This window comes from Rhynchophorus ferrugineus, unplaced genomic scaffold, assembly GCF_030347505.1.
Source record: "Rhynchophorus ferrugineus isolate W39M unplaced genomic scaffold, kcgeb_rfMv2 rfM7, whole genome shotgun sequence".
Taxonomy (NCBI): domain Eukaryota; kingdom Metazoa; phylum Arthropoda; class Insecta; order Coleoptera; family Curculionidae; genus Rhynchophorus; species Rhynchophorus ferrugineus.
This window is the reverse complement of record NW_027472586.1, coordinates 23557195-23571234: the sequence shown is the minus strand read 5'-3', so window position 1 is coordinate 23571234 and position 14040 is coordinate 23557195.

The following is a 14040-nucleotide window of genomic DNA, read 5'->3' as shown; positions in this document are numbered from 1 at the left end:
CTAATTACGTTGCCATTTGCCAAATTGCATTATCTCTTATAGTTTCCGAGATATGGGCAATCGAAATTTTACACCTTAATGTCTGTTTCTAACTGGGGCCAAAATTGAAAATGGTCTTATGAATTAGCGATTTCGTTCCAATTCACATTCCAAGTAATATTCGGCATGCTAATTACGTTGCCGATTGCCAAATTGCATTATATCTTATAGTTTCCGAGGTATGGGCAATCGAAATTTTACACCTTAGAGTCTGTTTCTAACTTGGGTCAAAAATGTAAAATGGTCTTATGAATTAGCGATTTCGTTCCAATTGACATTCCAAGTAATATTCGGCATGCTAATTACGTTGCCGTTTGCCAAATTGCATTATCTCTTATAGTTTCCGAGGTATGGGCAATCGAAATTTTACACCTTAATGTCTGTTTCTAACTGGGGCCAAAATTGTAAAATGGTCTTATGAATTAGTGATTTCGTTCCAATTCACATTCCAAGTAATATTCGGCATGCTAATTACATTGCCGATTGCCAAATTGCATTATCTTTTATAGTCTCCGAGATATGGGCAATCGAAATTTTACACATTAGAGTCTGTTTCTAACTTGGGTCAAAATTGTAAAATGGCCTTATGAATTAGCGATTTCGCTCCAATTCACATTCCAAGTAATATTCGGCATGCTAATTACATTGCCGATTGCCAAGTTGCATTATCTCTTATAGTTTCGGAGATATGGACTATCGACATCTGACAATATTGGCTCTGCTTCTAACTTGGGCCAGAATTGTAAAATGGTCTTATGAATTAGCGATTTCGTTCCAATTCACATTCCAAGTAATATTCGGCATGCTAATTACGTTGCCGATTGCCAAATTGCATTATCTCATATAGTTTCCAAGATATGGACTATCGACATCTTACAATATTGGCTGTGTTTCTAACTTGGGCCAAAATTGTAAAATGGTCTTATGAATTAACGATTTTGCTCCAATTCACATTCCGAGTAATATTTGGCATGCTAATTACGTTGCCGATTGCCAAATTGCATTATCTCTTATAGTTTCGGAGATATGCACTATCGACATCTGACAATATTGGCTCTGCTTCTAACTTGGGCCAGAATTGTAAAATGGTCTTATGAATTAGCGATTTCGTACCAATTCACATTCCAAGTATTATTCGGCATGCTAATTACATTGCCGATTGCCAAATTGCATTATCTCTTATAGTTTCCGAAATATGGACTATCGATATCTGACAATATTGGCTCTGCTTCTAACTTGGGCCAGAATTGTAAAATGGTCTTGTGAATTAGTGATTTCGTTCCAATTCACATTCCAAGTAATATTCGGCATGCTAATTACGTTGCCGATCGCCAAATTGCATTATCTCATATAGTTTACGAGATATGGACTATCGGCATCTTACAATATTGGCTGTGCTTCTAACTTGGGCCAAAATTGTTAAATGGTCTTATGAATTAGCGATTTCGTCCCAATTCACATTCCAAGTATTATTCGGCATGCTAATTACATTGCCGATTGCCAAATTGCATTATCTCTTGTAGTTTCCGAGATATGGGCAATCGAAATTTTACACCTTAGAGTCTGTTTCTAACTTTGGTCAAAAATGTAAAATGGTCTTATGAATTAGCGATTTCGTTCCAATTCACATTCCAAGTAATATTCGACTTGCTAATTACATTGCCGATTGCCAAATTGCATTATCTCTTATAGTTTCCGAGATATGGACTATCGACATCTGACAATATTGGCTCTGCTTTTAACTTGGGCCAGAATTGTAAAATGGTCTTATGAATTAACGATTTCGTTGTAATTCACATTCCAAGTAATATTCGGCATGCTAATTACGTTGCCGATTGCCAAAATGCGTTATCTCTTATAGTTTACGAGATATGGACTATCGACATCTTGCAATATTGGCTCTGATTCTAACTTGGGTCAAAAATGTTAAATAGTCTTATGAATTAGCGATTTCGTTCCAATTCGCATTCCAAGTAATATTCGACATGCTAATTACATTGCCGATTGCCAAATTGCATTATCTCTTATAGTTTCCGAGATATGGGCAATCGAAATTTTACACCTTAGAGTCTGTTTCTAACTTGGGCCAAAATTGTAAAATGGTCTTATGAATTAGTGATTTCGTTCCAATTCACATTCCAAGTAATATTCGGCATGCTAATTACATTGCCGATTGCCAAATTGCATTATCTCTTATAGTTTCCGAGATATGGGCAATCGAAATTTTACACCTTAGAGTCTGTTTCTAACTTGGGTCAAAATTGTAAAATGGTCTTATGAATTAGCGATTTCGCTCCAATTCACATTCCAAGTAATATTCGGCATGCTAATTACATTGCCGATTGCCAAGTTGCATTATCTCTTATAGTTTCGGAGATATGGACTATAGACATCTGACAATATTGGCTCTGCTTCTAACTTGGGCCAGAATTGTTAAATGGTCTTATGAATTAGCGATTTCGTTCCAATTCACATTCCAAGTAATATTCGGCATGCTAATTACGTTGCCGATTTGCAAATTGCTTTATCTCATATAGTTTCCGAGATATGGACTATCGACATCTTACAATATTATCTGTGCTTCTAACTTGGACCAAAATTGTAAAATGGTCTTATGAATTAGCGATTTTGCTCCAATTCACATTCCGAGTAATATTTGTCATGCTAATTACGTTGCCGATTGTCAAATTGCATTATCTTTTATAGTTTCCGAGATATGGGCTATCGACATCTTACAATATTAGCTCTGCTTCTAACTTGTGCCAGAATTGTAAAATGGTCTTATGAATTAGCGATTTCGTTCCAATTCACATTCAAAGTAATATTCGGCATTGCTAATTACGTTGCCGATTGCCAAATTGCATTATCTCTTATAGTTTCCGAGATATAGGCAATCGAAGTTTTACACCTTAGAGTCTGTTTCTAACTAGGGTCAAAATTGTAAAATGGTCTTATGAATTAGCGATTTGGCTCCAATTCACATTCCAAGTAATATTCGGCATGCCAATTACGTTGCCGATTGCCAAATTGCATTATCTCATATAGTTTCCGAGTTATGGACTATCGAAGTTTTACACCTTAGAGTCTGTTTCTAACTTGGGTCAAAATTGTAAAATGGTCTTACGAATTAGCGATTTCGCTCCAATTGACATTCCAAGTAATATTCGGCATGCTAATTACATTGCCGATTGCCTAATTGCATTACCCTTATAGTTTCCGAGATATGGACTATAGGCATCTTACAATATTGGCTGTGCTTCTAACTTGGGCCAAAATTGTTAAATGGTCTTATGAATTAGCGATTTCGTCCCAATTCACATTCCAAGTATTATTCGGCATGCTAATTACATTACCGATTGCCAAATTGCATTATCTCTTGTAGTTTCCGAGATATGGGCAATCGAAATTTTACACCTTAGAGTCTGTTTCTAACTTTGGTCAAAAATGTAAAATGGTCTTATGAATTAGCGATTTCGTTCCAATTCACATTCCAAGTAATATTCGACTTGCTAATTACATTGCCGATTGCCAAATTGCATTATCTCTTATAGTTTCCGAGATATGGACTATCGACATCTGACAATATTGGCTCTGCTTCTAACTTGGGCCAGAATTGTAAAATGGTCTTATGAATTAGCGATTGCGTTCCAATTCACATTCCAAGTAATATTCGGCATGCTAATTACGTTGCCGATTGCCAAATTGCATTATATCTTATAGTTTCCTAGATATAGGCAATCGAAATTTTACACCTTAGAGTCTGTTTCCAACTTGGGTCAAAAATGTATAATGGTCTTATGAATTAGCGATTTCGTTCCAAATCACGTTCCAAGTAATATTCGACATGCTAATTACATTGCCGATTGCCAAATTGCATTATCTCTTATAGTTTCCGAAATATGGACTATCGACATCTGACAATATTGGCTCTGCTTCTAACTTGGGCCAGAATTGTAAAATGGCCTTATGAATTAGCGAATTCGTTCCAATTCACATTCCAAGTAATATTCGGCATGCTAATTACGTTGCCGATCGCCAAATTGCATTATCTCTTATAGTTTCCGAAATATGGACTATCGACATCTGACAATATTGGCTCTGCTTCTAACTTGGGCCAGAATTGTAAAATGGCCTTATGAATTAGCGATTTCGTTCCAATTCACATTCCAAGTAATTTTCGGCATACTAATTACGTTGCCGATTGCCAAATTGCATTATATCTTATAGTTTCCGAGATATGGGCAATCGAAATTTTACACCTTAATGTCTGTTTCTAACTGGGGCCAAAATTGTAAAATGGTCTTATGAATTAGTGATTTCGTTCCAATTCACATTCCAAGTAATATTCGGCATGCTAATTACATTGCCGATTGCCAAATTGCATTATCTCTTATAGTCTCCGAGATATGGGCAATCGAAATTTTACACCTTAGAGTCTGTTTCTAACTTGGGCCAAAATTGTAAAATGGTCTTATGAATTAGTGATTTCGTTCCAATTCACATTCCAAGTAATATTCGGCATGCTAATTACATTGCCGATTGCCAAATTGCATTATCTCTTATAGTTTCCGAGATATGAGCAATCGAAATTTTACACCTTAGAGTCTATTTCTAACTTGGGTCAAAATTGTAAAATGGTCTTATGAATTAGCGATTTCGCTCCAATTCACATTCCAAGTAATATTCGGCATGCTAATTATATTGCCGATTGCCAAGTTGCATTATCTCTTATAGTTTCGGAGATATGGACTATCGACATCTGACAATATTGGCTCTGCTTCTAACTTGGGCCAGAATTGTAAAATGGTCTTATGAATTAGCGATTTCGTTCCAATTCACATTCCAAGTAATATTCGGCATGCTAATTACGTTGCCGATTGCCAAATTGCATTATCTCATATAGTTTCCAAGATATGGACTATCGACATCTTACAATATTGGCTGTGTCTCTAACTTGGGCCAAAATTGTAAAATGGTCTTATGAATTAGCGATTTTGCTCCAATTCACATTCCGAGTAATATTTGGCATGCTAATTACGTTGCCGATTGCCAAATTGCATTATCTCTTATAGTTTCGGAGATATGCACTATCGACATCTGACAATATTGGCTCTGCTTCTAACTTGGGCCAGAATTGTAAAATGGTCTTATGAATTAGCGATTTCGTCCCAATTCACATTCCAAGTATTATTCGGCATGCTAATTACATTGCCGATTGCCAAATTGCATTATCTCTTATAGTTTCCGAAATATGGACTGTCGATATCTGACAATATTGGCTCTGCTTCTAACTTGGGCCAGAATTGTAAAATGGTCTTATGAATTAGTGATTTCGTTCCAATTCCCATTCCAAGTAATATTCGGCATGCTAATTACGTTGCCGATCGCCAAATTGCATTATCTCATATAGTTTACGAGATATGGACTATCGGCATCTTACAATATTGGCTGTGCTTCTAACTTGGGCCAAAATTGTTAAGTGGTCTTATGAATTAGCGATTTCGTCCCAATTCACATTCCAAGTATTATTCGGCATGCTAATTACATTGCCGATTGCCAAATTGCATTATCTCTTGCAGTTTCCGAGATATGGGCAATCGAAATTTTACACCTTAGAGTCTGTTTCTAACTTTGGTCAAAAATGTAAAATGGTCTTATGAATTAGCGATTTCGTTCCAATTCACATTCCAAGTAATATTCGACTTGCTAATTACATTGCCGATTGCCAAATTGCATTATCTCTTATAGTTTCCGAGATATGGACTATCGACATCTGACAATATTGGCTCTGCTTCTAACTTGGGCCAGAATTGTAAAATGGTCTTATGAATTAGCGATTTCGTTGTAATTCACATTCCAAGTAATATTCGACATGCTAATTACGTTGCCGATTGCCAAAATGCTTTATCTCTTATAGTTTACGAGATATGGACTATCGACATCTTGCAATATTGGCTCTGATTCTAACTTGGGTCAAAAATGTTAAATAGTCTTATGAATTAGCGATTTCGTTCCAATTCACATTCCAAGTAATATTCGACATGCTAATTATATTGCCGATTGCCAAATTGCATTATCTCTTATAGTTTCCGAAATATGGACTATCGATATCTGACAATATTGGCTCTGCTTCTAACTTGGGCCAGAATTGTAAAATGGTCTTATGAATTAGTGATTTCGTTCCAATTCACATTCCAAGTAATATTCGGCATGCTAATTACATTGCCGATTGCCAAATTGCATTATCTCTTATAGTTTCCGAGATATGAGCAATCGAAATTTTACACCTTAGAGTCTGTTTCTAACTTGGGCCAAAATTGTAAAATGGTCTTATGAATTAGTGATTTCGTTCCAATTCACATTCCAAGTAATATTCGGCATGCTAATTACATTGCCGATTGCCAAATTGCATTATCTCTTATAGTTTCCGAGATATGGGCAATCGAAATTTTACACCTTAGAGTCTGTTTCTAACTTGGGTCAAAATTGTAAAATGGTCTTATGAATTAGCGATTTCGCTCCAATTCACATTCCAAGTAATATTCGGCATGCTAATTACATTGCCGATTGCCAAGTTGCATTATCTCTTATAGTTTCCGAGATATGGACTATCGACATCTGACAATATTGGCTCTGCTTCTAACTTGGGCCAGAATTGTAAAATGGTCTTATGAATTAGTGATTTCGTTCCAATTCACATTCCAAGTAATATTCGGCATGCTAATTACATTGCCGATTGCCAAATTGCATTATCTCTTATAGTTTCCGAGATATGGGCAATCGAAATTTTACACCTTAGAGTCTGTTTCTAACTTGGGTCAAAATTGTAAAATGGTCTTATGAATTAGCGATTTCGCTCCAATTCACATTCCAAGTAATATTCGGCATGCTAATTACATTGCCGATTGCCAAGTTGCATTATCTCTTATAGTTTCGGAGATATGGACTATAGACATCTGACAATATTGGCTCTGCTTCTAACTTGGGCCAGAATTGTAAAATGGTCTTATGAATTAGCGATTTCGTTCCAATTCACATTCCAAGTAATATTCGGCATGCTAATTACGTTGCCGATTTGCAAATTGCTTTATCTCATATAGTTTCCGAGATATGGACTATCGACATCTTACAATATTGGCTGTGCTTCTAACTTGGGCCAAAATTGTAAAATGGTCTTATGAATTAGCGATTTTGCTCCAATTCACATTCCGAGTAATATTTGGCATGCTAATTACGTTGCCGATTGTCAAATTGCATTATCTTTTATAGTTTCCGAGATATGGGCTATCGACATCTTACAATATCGGCTCTGCTTCTAACTTGTGCCAGAATTGTAAAATGATCTTATGAATTAGCGATTTCGTTCCAATTCACATTCCAGGTAACATTCGCCATGCTAATTACGTTGCCGATTGCCAAATTGCATTATCTCTTATAGTTTCCGAGATATGGGCAATCGAAGTTTTACACCTTAGAGTCTGTTTCTAACTTGGGTCAAAATTGTAAAATGGTCTTACGAATTAGCGATTTCGCTCCAATTCACATTCCAAGTAATATTCGGCATGCTAATTACATTACCGATTGCCAAATTGCATTACCCTTATAGTTTCCGAGATATGGACTATCGACATCTGACAATATTGGCTCTGCTTCTAACTTGGGCCAGAATTGTAAAATGGTCTTATGAATTAGCGATTTCGTTCCAATTCACATTCAAAGTAATATTCGGCATTGCTAATTACGTTGCCGATTGCCAAATTGCATTATCTCTTGTAGTTTCCAAGATATGGGCAATCGAAATTTTACACCTTAGAGTCTGTTTCTAACTTGGGTCAAAATTGTAAAATGGTCTTATGAATTAGCGATTTCGCTCCAATTCACATTCCAAGTAATATTCGGCATGCCAATTACGTTGCCGATTGCCAAATTGCATTATCTCATATAGTTTCCGAGATATGGACTATCGAAGTTTTACACCTTAGAGTCTGTTTCTAACTTGGGTCAAAATTGTAAAATGGTCTTACGAATTAGCGATTTCGCTCCAATTCACATTCCAAGTAATATTCGGCATGCTAATTACATTGCCGATTGCCTAATTGCATTACCCTTATAGTTTCCGAGATATGGACTATCGGCATCTTACAATATTGGCTGTGCTTCTAACTTGGGCCAAAATTGTTAAATGGTCTTATGAATTAGCGATTTCGTCCCAATTCACATTCCAAGTATTATTCGGCATGCTAATTACATTACCGATTGCCAAATTGCATTATCTCTTGTAGTTTCCGAGATATGGGCAATCGAAATTTTACACCTTAGAGTCTGTTTCTAACTTTGGTCAAAAATGTAAAATGGTCTTATGAATTAGCGATTTCGTTCCAATTCACATTCCAAGTAATATTCGACTTGCTAATTACATTGCCGATTGCCAAATTGCATTATCTCTTATAGTTTCCGAGATATGGACTATCGACATCTGACAATATTGGCTCTGCTTCTAACTTGGGCCAGAATTGTAAAATGGTCTTATGAATTAGCGATTTCGTTCCAATTGACATTCCAAGTAATATTCGGCATGCTAATTACGTTGCCGTTTGCCAAATTGCATTATCTCTTATAGTTTCCTAGATATGGGCAATCGAAATTTTACACCTTAGAGTCTGTTTCTAACTTGGGTCAAAAATGTATAATGGTCTTATGAATTAGCGATTTCGTTCCAAATCACATTCCAAGTAATATTCGACATGCTAATTACATTGCCGATTGCCAAATTGCATTATCTCTTATAGTTTCCGAAATATGGACTATCGACATCTGACAATATTGGCTCTGCTTCTAACTTGGGCCAGAATTGTAAAATGGTCTTATGAATTAGCGATTTCGTTCCAATTCACATTCCAAGTAATATTCGGCATGCTAATTACATTGCCGATTGCCAAGTTGCATTATCTCTTATAGTTTCCGAGATATGGACTATCGACATCTGACAATATTGGCTCTGCTTCTAACTTGGGCCAGAATTGTAAAATGGTCTTATGAATTAGTGATTTCGTTCCAATTCACATTCCAAGTAATATTCGGCATGCTAATTACATTGCCGATTGCCAAATTGCATTATCTCTTATAGTTTCCGAGATATGGGCAATCGAAATTTTACACCTTAGAGTCTGTTTCTAACTTGGGTCAAAATTGTAAAATGGTCTTATGAATTAGCGATTTCGCTCCAATTCACATTCCAAGTAATATTCGGCATGCTAATTACATTGCCGATTGCCAAGTTGCATTATCTCTTATAGTTTCGGAGATATGGACTATAGACATCTGACAATATTGGCTCTGCTTCTAACTTGGGCCAGAATTGTAAAATGGCCTTATGAATTAGCGATTTCGTTCCAATTCACATTCCAAGTAATTTTCGGCATACTAATTACGTTGCCGATTGCCAAATTGCATTATATCTTATAGTTTCCGAGATATGGGCAATCGAAATTTTACACCTTAATGTCTGTTTCTAACTGGGGCCAAAATTGTAAAATGGTCTTATGAATTAGTGATTTCGTTCCAATTCACATTCCAAGTAATATTCGGCATGCTAATTACATTGCCGATTGCCAAATTGCATTATCTCTTATAGTCTCCGAGATATGGGCAATCGAAATTTTACACCTTAGAGTCTGTTTCTAACTTGGGCCAAAATTGTAAAATGGTCTTATGAATTAGTGATTTCGTTCCAATTCACATTCCAAGTAATATTCGGCATGCTAATTACATTGCCGATTGCCAAATTGCATTATCTCTTATAGTTTCCGAGATATGAGCAATCGAAATTTTACACCTTAGAGTCTATTTCTAACTTGGGTCAAAATTGTAAAATGGTCTTATGAATTAGCGATTTCGCTCCAATTCACATTCCAAGTAATATTCGGCATGCTAATTATATTGCCGATTGCCAAGTTGCATTATCTCTTATAGTTTCGGAGATATGGACTATCGACATCTGACAATATTGGCTCTGCTTCTAACTTGGGCCAGAATTGTAAAATGGTCTTATGAATTAGCGATTTCGTTCCAATTCACATTCCAAGTAATATTCGGCATGCTAATTACGTTGCCGATTGCCAAATTGCATTATCTCATATAGTTTCCAAGATATGGACTATCGACATCTTACAATATTGGCTGTGTCTCTAACTTGGGCCAAAATTGTAAAATGGTCTTATGAATTAGCGATTTTGCTCCAATTCACATTCCGAGTAATATTTGTCATGCTAATTACGTTGCCGATTGCCAAATTGCATTATCTCTTATAGTTTCGGAGATATGCACTATCGACATCTGACAATATTGGCTCTGCTTCTAACTTGTGCCAGAATTGTAAAATGGTCTTATGAATTAGCGATTTCGTTCCAATTCACATTCAAAGTAATATTCGGCATTGCTAATTACGTTGCCGATTGCCAAATTGCATTATCTCTTATAGTTTTCGAGATATAGGCAATCGAAGTTTTACACCTTAGAGTCTGTTTCTAACTAGGGTCAAAATTGTAAAATGGTCTTATGAATTAGCGATTTGGCTCCAATTCACATTCCAAGTAATATTCGGCATGCCAATTACGTTGCCGATTGCCAAATTGCATTATCTCATATAGTTTCCGAGTTATGGACTATCGAAGTTTTACACCTTAGAGTCTGTTTCTAACTTGGGTCAAAATTGTAAAATGGTCTTACGAATTAGCGATTTCGCTCCAATTGACATTCCAAGTAATATTCGGCATGCTAATTACATTGCCGATTGCCTAATTGCATTACCCTTATAGTTTCCGAGATATGGACTATAGGCATCTTACAATATTGGCTGTGCTTCTAACTTGGGCCAAAATTGTTAAATGGTCTTATGAATTAGCGATTTCGTCCCAATTCACATTCCAAGTATTATTCGGCATGCTAATTACATTACCGATTGCCAAATTGCATTATCTCTTGTAGTTTCCGAGATATGGGCAATCGAAATTTTACACCTTAGAGTCTGTTTCTAACTTTGGTCAAAAATGTAAAATGGTCTTATGAATTAGCGATTTCGTTCCAATTCACATTCCAAGTAATATTCGACTTGCTAATTACATTGCCGATTGCCAAATTGCATTATCTCTTATAGTTTCCGAGATATGGACTATCGACATCTGACAATATTGGCTCTGCTTCTAACTTGGGCCAGAATTGTAAAATGGTCTTATGAATTAGCGATTGCGTTCCAATTCACATTCCAAGTAATATTCGGCATGCTAATTACGTTGCCGATTGCCAAATTGCATTATATCTTATAGTTTCCTAGATATAGGCAATCGAAATTTTACACCTTAGAGTCTGTTTCTAACTTGGGTCAAAAATGTATAATGGTCTTATGAATTAGCGATTTCGTTCCAAATCACGTTCCAAGTAATATTCGACATGCTAATTACATTGCCGATTGCCAAATTGCATTATCTCTTATAGTTTCCGAAATATGGACTATCGACATCTGACAATATTGGCTCTGCTTCTAACTTGGGCCAGAATTGTAAAATGGCCTTATGAATTAGCGAATTCGTTCCAATTCACATTCCAAGTAATATTCGGCATGCTAATTACGTTGCCGATCGCCAAATTGCATTATCTCTTATAGTTTCCGAAATATGGACTATCGACATCTGACAATATTGGCTCTGCTTCTAACTTGGGCCAGAATTGTAAAATGGCCTTATGAATTAGCGATTTCGTTCCAATTCACATTCCAAGTAATTTTCGGCATACTAATTACGTTGCAGATTGCCAAATTGCATTATATCTTATAGTTTCCGAGATATGGGCAATCGAAATTTTACACCTTAATGTCTGTTTCTAACTGGGGCCAAAATTGTAAAATGGTCTTATGAATTAGTGATTTCGTTCCAATTCACATTCCAAGTAATATTCGGCATGCTAATTACATTGCCGATTGCCAAATTGCATTATCTCTTATAGTCTCCGAGATATGGGCAATCGAAATTTTACACCTTAGAGTCTGTTTCTAACTTGGGCCAAAATTGTAAAATGGTCTTATGAATTAGTGATTTCGTTCCAATTCACATTCCAAGTAATATTCGGCATGCTAATTACATTGCCGATTGCCAAATTGCATTATCTCTTATAGTTTCCGAGATATGAGCAATCGAAATTTTACACCTTAGAGTCTATTTCTAACTTGGGTCAAAATTGTAAAATGGTCTTATGAATTAGCGATTTCGCTCCAATTCACATTCCAAGTAATATTCGGCATGCTAATTATATTGCCGATTGCCAAGTTGCATTATCTCTTATAGTTTCGGAGATATGGACTATCGACATCTGACAATATTGGCTCTGCTTCTAACTTGGGCCAGAATTGTAAAATGGTCTTATGAATTAGCGATTTCGTTCCAATTCACATTCCAAGTAATATTCGGCATGCTAATTACGTTGCCGATTGCCAAATTGCATTATCTCATATAGTTTCCAAGATATGGACTATCGACATCTTACAATATTGGCTGTGTCTCTAACTTGGGCCAAAATTGTAAAATGGTCTTATGAATTAGCGATTTTGCTCCAATTCACATTCCGAGTAATATTTGGCATGCTAATTACGTTGCCGATTGCCAAATTGCATTATCTCTTATAGTTTCGGAGATATGCACTATCGACATCTGACAATATTGGCTCTGCTTCTAACTTGGGCCAGAATTGTAAAATGGTCTTATGAATTAGCGATTTCGTCCCAATTCACATTCCAAGTATTATTCGGCATGCTAATTACATTGCCGATTGCCAAATTGCATTATCTCTTATAGTTTCCGAAATATGGACTGTCGATATCTGACAATATTGGCTCTGCTTCTAACTTGGGCCAGAATTGTAAAATGGTCTTATGAATTAGTGATTTCGTTCCAATTCCCATTCCAAGTAATATTCGGCATGCTAATTACGTTGCCGATCGCCAAATTGCATTATCTCATATAGTTTACGAGATATGGACTATCGGCATCTTACAATATTGGCTGTGCTTCTAACTTGGGCCAAAATTGTTAAGTGGTCTTATGAATTAGCGATTTCGTCCCAATTCACATTCCAAGTATTATTCGGCATGCTAATTACATTGCCGATTGCCAAATTGCATTATCTCTTGCAGTTTCCGAGATATGGGCAATCGAAATTTTACACCTTAGAGTCTGTTTCTAACTTTGGTCAAAAATGTAAAATGGTCTTATGAATTAGCGATTTCGTTCCAATTCACATTCCAAGTAATATTCGACTTGCTAATTACATTGCCGATTGCCAAATTGCATTATCTCTTATAGTTTCCGAGATATGGACTATCGACATCTGACAATATTGGCTCTGCTTCTAACTTGGGCCAGAATTGTAAAATGGTCTTATGAATTAGCGATTTCGTTGTAATTCACATTCCAAGTAATATTCGACATGCTAATTACGTTGCCGATTGCCAAAATGCTTTATCTCTTATAGTTTACGAGATATGGACTATCGACATCTTGCAATATTGGCTCTGATTCTAACTTGGGTCAAAAATGTTAAATAGTCTTATGAATTAGCGATTTCGTTCCAATTCACATTCCAAGTAATATTCGACATGCTAATTATATTGCCGATTGCCAAATTGCATTATCTCTTATAGTTTCCGAAATATGGACTATCGATATCTGACAATATTGGCTCTGCTTCTAACTTGGGCCAGAATTGTAAAATGGTCTTATGAATTAGTGATTTCGTTCCAATTCACATTCCAAGTAATATTCGGCATGCTAATTACATTGCCGATTGCCAAATTGCATTATCTCTTATAGTTTCCGAGATATGAGCAATCGAAATTTTACACCTTAGAGTCTGTTTCTAACTTGGGCCAAAATTGTAAAATGGTCTTATGAATTAGTGATTTCGTTCCAATTCACATTCCAAGTAATATTCGGCATGCTAATTATATTGCCG